The sequence below is a fragment of the Scaptodrosophila lebanonensis genome, unplaced genomic scaffold (genome assembly GCF_003285725.1).
Source record: "Scaptodrosophila lebanonensis strain 11010-0011.00,11010-0021.00 unplaced genomic scaffold, SlebRS2 tig00001410-arrow-pilon, whole genome shotgun sequence".
Classification (NCBI taxonomy): Eukaryota; Metazoa; Arthropoda; class Insecta; order Diptera; family Drosophilidae; genus Scaptodrosophila; species Scaptodrosophila lebanonensis.
In genome coordinates this window covers 4,377,288-4,384,887 of record NW_022060738.1, presented here as the reverse complement: position 1 = coordinate 4,384,887, position 7,600 = coordinate 4,377,288, and positions in this window count along the sequence as shown.

Sequence of the window (7,600 nt, the reverse complement as noted above, 5' to 3'; positions counted from 1 at the left end):
ATGGACTGCTATAAGATTTCTGTAATTAATACCAAGCTTATGGGTTGGTATTTATGTAGGTGGAGATATTTTGAAAACAATCCATTGTCGGCGCCACTCTTTGTTGCTTAAGATATTGATTTTATTTATTTTCGGTTTATTTTACATTTGTTTATATGTATTTAGTTGGAAAGCAAGTGTTTGGATATAAAAAGACTATTCATTTTAAATTAAAATGGTTTCAATTCGGCATATCGTCATGTTCTTGCTTCGCTGCTTCACCTACGGGAATTAGTCTTTGTTCTTTATTTGAACTTTATTGGGGTTTAGTTGGTGCGTTCTATCTAAAATACCATCCTTAATTTTTATCAATACTAAATATTTTTAAATTGTTTTCTATACGTATTTTTTACGGATAAAAATAAAATAATAATATCTACCAACAACACAGATTAAAAATTGCATTGCATATTCGATTATAGAGGACTTTGGCACATTTTTGCCAACCTTAATTTTACAATTTAGTGAGAAAATGAGAAATGTCCATTCCATATAGCGTTACATATGTTAGGAAAGTGCAGTTGTTTATGAGATAACGAGTCGCCAATTCATTTTATCTACTCATAAAAGTCTTGATAGCAAATAGTTCATTGTCACAACACAACTTTATAACATAATTATTATGACGGCATATAAAGTGTAATAAAAACCTAATCAAATAAAGCGAAATTCAGCACTATCTACCTATACATATATACTATGCACAGGTATGAGCCAGGCTGTCAAAAGTATTAATTCATTGTAGCCGCTAAGACCTTCTAAATTTTACATTGTTATACGATATAATGCAACTTCAACATTTTGCACATTCTACTGTCTAAATGAACATAGTATGTTGGAATGTAGGCATTACTTTTTCAACACAATACGATATACGCACGGACAATAAAAATATGTATAAACATATCAAAGTACAACAGTCTGCTCAGTCGCTTTAATTAACAGGAATTATAAACATTTAGAAATGTTTAAAAATAGCTCGTCAAAAGCTAGTAAGCCAATGTAAACATGAGCTTGAATACGCACGCCATTCCGCGCAGTTTCCGTGAAAATGGCAATAAAGAAATTTACGCATCATCCCACATACACGCACACGCAGACATATCAGAAGACAGTGTCAAATTTAAATAGGAATAAATGTTTATTTCAATACGTGTGTACGAGTAGAGCAAGCACAGCTTTAAAGCGAAGCGCCCTAATTTTGCTTTTGTTCAATAGACGAAACGCACACGCAAATGCACACATACTAAGGAGAAGACAAAAGACAAATTGGCAAATTGACGAGACATGCAACTAGCACTTATATATAAGTATATGCATAAGTGCGTGAGAGTGTGCGTGTGCATGTGCGTGAGCTTGATTCTTGACATGTGTCTCAATTTTCTCGATTTCTTCGCATTTTCAACTCAATTCGCTTAAGTGTTATTGAATACACAAAGCACTAACGCCACTCACCCACACAAACACACAAACACACACACACACACACACACCTAAACACACAAACACTCACACGTCTACATACATACTTGTCCGCTGAAATGTCACTGTCAATGAATCAAACTCACACACACGCAAACACTTACAGATACACATGCAAAATTGTCGAGTGCTTGAGGGCTGGCATCCAGGGCGTATGCGTAATATTATAACTATTGTTATAGCTGCTACTACAAGTATTGTTGTCGCTGGCCGGGTACGAGTAGGTACGTAGCTGCCTCACTGGCTGCTTTCTGCGTTTTGGCTGACACGCGCGCATTTTTCCACCGTTTTGCTTATTTTTTCTTTCACTCAGTTTTTGCACTTAAGCCGATTTAAAGTAGAATTTATGCTCTTTTATTTTGCAATTTTCCTGTCATGGCACCACAACACAACACAAACGAAACTGAAAATGAAGCACGATGCGGTAGGTGAAGAGAGACTTTTGTGTGGGTGTGTTTCAAGGTTCGTTTGATTAGCCAGGTAGTATTCAATGAACTTGTCATGCTCGGACATCCATAACTTAAAGTTTTTGAGGCTTGAGGCAAATCGAATGACAATTCCAAATTGTATACAGTATTTTTTTCTTTACAACAACTACACACAACAAATCTATTGATAAGCAAGCCTCTGATTGTGTGAACATTTTTGGGTTTTTTCCGGTTTCTCCAGCTGTGAGTTTATTCAGTTCGATTCACAAATAAATGCTAATACTTAAAAATTGAAATCGTTTGATCTCTTTCATTTACTGAGTGAGTATATTAACCAATTGTGCAAACAAATTAACTACACATGATATATTTATATAGATTTGGTTTGTTGTGCTAAGTATTCTTTCACTCTAATTTCCTTTGTGAAATTGAGCGCGATAATTGGTTTGTGTTAAAGAAGTTCCACTGTATTCTAAGCAAATTTAGTCTGGCTTATTTTTAAACGTACCCTTCCTGCTGTTGCTTTGATGGCCACCAATTAAGAGCACTTCGGAATTTCGATCGGCGCTCCTCCTTCTCTCTCTCACTGTTATCGTCCTCATTAGAAAACTGATATGAATTTGTTGAATTGTTCGTTGTCAATGAAAACGGCTTAGTATAAGAATGCGAAGACATTTTCACTTGTGTACTCGTCTATTACAATGATTTCTTGGAGACTAAACAATTCTGTCACGCATTAATCGCACTCATCTAATTTTTGTACACACTATCGTTCTTAGAGCACCTCTTGTCACTTAGGTTAACAAAATCGACTGCCCCTAATACTGATACTGCGGCTACATTTTAAGTCCACGACAACAGATCGCAAATAAAAATTTGATCGTTTTCGATTAGCACTTCCATTTGCGATAAATTTACGAATTTGTTTGTGTACGCACACACACTTAGAGGCAGTATATGTATATTTGTTACAATATCTTCAATTGACTTTAGATAGTAAATATTGCCCTAATAGACTATTCATTTTAATTGTAATAATTTCAATTTGAGAAACATGTGTATTGCAGAGTAGGGTAAACAGTTGGCAGCAAATCTGCTTTATCAACGGCGGATGAATGCAATCTTTAGAAGCCAAAATTGTTTTATAGAAATGAGTTCTTGTGTATAAATATTTTAACTCATTTATTATAACGCTTTCTATTTACATTAAAATATAAAATCAAATTTATTTTAATGATTCAATGAGCTTACCCTTTACTTTGGTTCTTTGAATTCCACCATTTCATAGAATCTAGCAATTTCAATCGGCTTTTTTCGTCCTCAATTTCGTCGGTTTCGTGAAAATTGTATGAGTCTCTAATGGATGTTGGTTTTGTGTAGGCATAGGAGGACATTTTCAGATTTGAAAAAAAGTCCCTGCTTTAAGATAACACTAATTTTATAAATTTGTATACAAATTTTATTTAAACGCACTCTTGCTCTATCTTGAAATTGTTCGTGCCCCTATGGCTACCAATATTAACTGCCACTTAAATTGTTACTGCTGTCAGCATTTATATCTCTTAAAGGCTTCAAAAGCCTCTTGACCATATCAAAATGTAGTGACGAAAAACAAAAGATTGTTATATGATCGAACAAATTGCTGACCGACACACAGTTTTTGAGTTCGATTTGTAACTACATACAATCTCTTGATATCTTTAAATATAAAAAAAACTAAAAGTTACATTACAAAAAAGTTAAAGGGGTGTCTTAATATAGATCTTGATCTTAGCTGGTCAACAGGCTTTGTAAAGAATGCAGAACAGAAATAAACTTACAATCGTTACAAAGACTCAATAATTGACAGCAAGAAAGTTAGAAGTGATTTTGGCACGATTTTGTTGAATCTTACCATATAATTATTGTTGCAAATGCCTAATTTTACTTAAGTTTTTATTTAATTTCACTTGTATCGAAGCTTAGAATTTTTATGATTGATTTTGCTATTACTATAAATGTTATTGTGTCACGTGCTGGTCATTTCGCCACTACCGTACATTCTGACCGATCTAAATCGGATCTGCAATCTTTGACAGCCACGGATTGGAAGTAAAAGTTTAATGGTTTTTTAATTATCGTTGTCATTGACGTCAAAAAGACTTTATCACCAGATAGAAACCGAAAATGGCTTATCAATTTGTTATTTTCCAATACCACTAACGTAATACCATAATCCATATTAACAAGTAGAAAAAAACTGGTTAAAGTACGTCCACATTCTGCAGACTTTATTTACCTAGGTTAGGTTAGATTGCGATGACTAGAACGGCCATAGCTGCCCTTTGCTTAATCAGTTTTTGTTGTTTTGCTTGGTTATTGGATGTTATAAGAATACTGGCTTTATATGCAGTCTTAAGAGAGATATAGTATAACGACATTTTTAAAATGTTTTTTTTTGTCAGAACCAGTGCTTTGCAGTACTTTCCTGAAAGAACTCTGGGTTTTGTGCTATACATTTTGCCTTCACGTTTCTCTAACCTGCTTCTCATAAGTATGCATACTATATATAGTGATAATATAAGTTCAGTTCCTCTCTCGAACTGCTTTCGTCACGATTATGAAAATGGAACAAGCTTTTCAAATTATTAATACCTAACGTTGTGAGTTATGTATAAAATAAAGTTATTTTCACTTGCTTATATCGATGTGCTTTTACAATTGGCTAAGTTAATCAATCAATTCAAATTCTCTATCAGTATTTGTTAATTGCACGTTAATTGAAATGCGATCTAAACATACGCACAATAGCCAACGGACGACAAATCAACTATTCATGGCTTTTAATGAACACTCTTATTGACGTCATCAAACCGTTATTTTGTGACTTTTTTGCGGAGATTCAATTTAAAAAGTTAAAATGGATTATCCGGAATTATTGGATCACTCTTAATTAATCCTAATTATGACTTTATTAATAGTCATAATTATTAAATCGTGTATTAAACTCCACCTAACTTGATATATACTTGTAGTAGATTAATCGAGAATAATCCTAGCTAAATGTATAATTAATTGCGAAATTATTTTTGTTTAACCATAAGGTAAGATAAAGATTGCTGGCCTTTCATGCCCTTAATTTGTTTTTTTTTTATTTGCTTTGAACACATTTATTTAATTAATTAACATAAATTATCTCAGCTCATGCGGCTTAAAAAACTACATCGCATTTTAAGGTGTATTTTGTTAAACATTTAAATATCAACAAGTCAATTGATGAATTTTAAGAGCTTTCGAAAACTATTATCGCGCGTATTTAGCTAAGTATAATGAAAATTTGAGTCTTCTTCATAGTCAAAGTTGACTGAAAAGCCAGCTCATACTAATCTCACCATTACAATAACAGGAGATTGTAATTACATCAGGGAAGAGAGTTTTATGGATAATTAAAAACAATTAGCAGCGAAACGCACTTTAGGGTTAAGATTCAAGCACACTTAGAAAACATTATCTATATTAACGTTACCTTAAACTTAATACTGACAACACACTTAGTTTAGTAGGCAAAATAGATTAAGTAAATAACTGGTAATACAAACTAAAAAATATATATAATAATTATAAAGATTAATAAAAATTTTCAATGTTAAAAATAAAACTAATAATAAGAAAATAACCTAATAATAATAAGCTCAATATAATTAAATTTGTAATGACTAGCGTAATAATTTAAAAGTAATCCAATACTTGTAACGCTAGGATAAGGTTTATAAAGAAATAAATAAATAAATAAAGGGATTTCATTAGTCCAAAGACCCCGGTAGTTCTTAGTGTGCCGCTTGGCCTCCTGTTCAGGGATTTGATTACAATGTTTACAATCATCAAAGAAAAAGTTTGTATTGTTCATTTTTCACTTCGATATTTTTTATGTTAGCATCTTCACCACTTAATTCCTTGCTGAATCGCTTGGCTTTTACGATTTAACGTCTCCATCAGCGTAAAAATGTGCTTGGACTTTTTATACTTCGTGGGGCCTTAATTATTAATTCTTAATAATTATCACGTTCAATGTGCCATTTTCTCATAAGTTAGCTTAAGACACCTCTATTGCCGTATACCTTTACTTTATCGTGGTTTAAATGGTTTTTCATTAAACTATGTCGGTTTTCCTTGAGTTGTATTTCATTTTAGCATTATCGCTTATATGTATATATTTTTTTAAAACGGTCAACACGCTTTCTCATGCCATCATTTATCCAATGTACCCGTATTCCATTCCATGTTCAACCTCCTCTCAGCACGCTTGACGACAAAATGCGTTGCGGAAAACCCACATGTACCTTGACGCCGAACCTACACTAACTCATTAGAAAGCCCCAAACCAATTTCCGCAAAACTACACTCACACATGTGGGCTAAGCCCTTCCCCTCCCCCTACTTTGCCGATGAGAAATGCCGCACCCAGAGCTCTGTTTGCTGGTCATCATGCCACCAAATGGCTTGTATGTGGGAGTTGTTTTGGCTGTTGTTTGTTGTCTTTTGTTTTTCTGTTTTCTATTAAAAAGGCATCACGTGGTAAGTGCATTTGTTTGGACGTACGAGTATAGTATGTGTCTGGTCTTTATATTCCCTTTTGTATATATTTGTATATATATATATATGTGTGTGTGTGTGTTGTATTATGTGTGTCAAATGGCCAAACAACTTTCATGCTTAGACCGACGCGACTTTAAAGGGTGTGTGTGTGTGTGTGTGTGTGTGGATAGCACTTTTAGTGTCAGTGCCAAGGCCAAATGAACTGAAACCCCCGACGTGTGACTTGGTATTGGCTATAAACAATATAAGTTTAAGCCATAATTAAAATTCATATATGCATAAATATGTGGTACTATAAATTATGCGCAATTGTTGCTGTATATAATTAATGAGAGCCCTGCGCAAACGTTGTTTGAAACTGTTCTCAAGCAAATTTCATAACCGGTTGAACAAGGCGTATGCGCAATCTAATGTTAGCAACAATAAATAAATGAAACGTGCATATATTTCTATGTATGTTATTGTTCACACTTCAAGCTATTGTAGTATGTAGGTATGCAAAGACTGAGCAGCTTTTGCGCTGTAAGTGATTCTAATTAAGCTTTGTAAGATTCTCATTGCTCGTACCTTAATTAACTAAGCGGAACTTGCAATTTAATAGTGTATTTTATTTCTCATTTGCCAGATCAACTGTGACAACAGTTAACGGGCATTAATACATTAATTTCCATTTTAGTTTTAATCAGTGCCTGTGCGCTGTTTGCTCTTTGTTTACTCTTTTGTCATTAAGCTACAGACGGAAAGTGTCATTAGATTTAACGTTTTTCCTCTTTGTCAATTAAGGGTCGGCATAAGAGATATCTTAATATCATATTCCGACTTTTTTCACTTCAACACAAAGTCACGTATTTGCTTACGGAAAACTATTGGGCTTTGGACACGACAAGGCCCATTGTTTATTTAAGGCCACTGCCAGTTGACTTTGCCTGACTTTCAAGCAGGCAAATGGAAAAGTAAAGTAGATATTGCTTAAGCTAAGAATACTGAAAAATTTTAAGACCGCTACAATATATCTTACAAGTTCAAATATTATATCAATATACAAGAATAAGGAATAATCTGGATTTCCCTTAAAA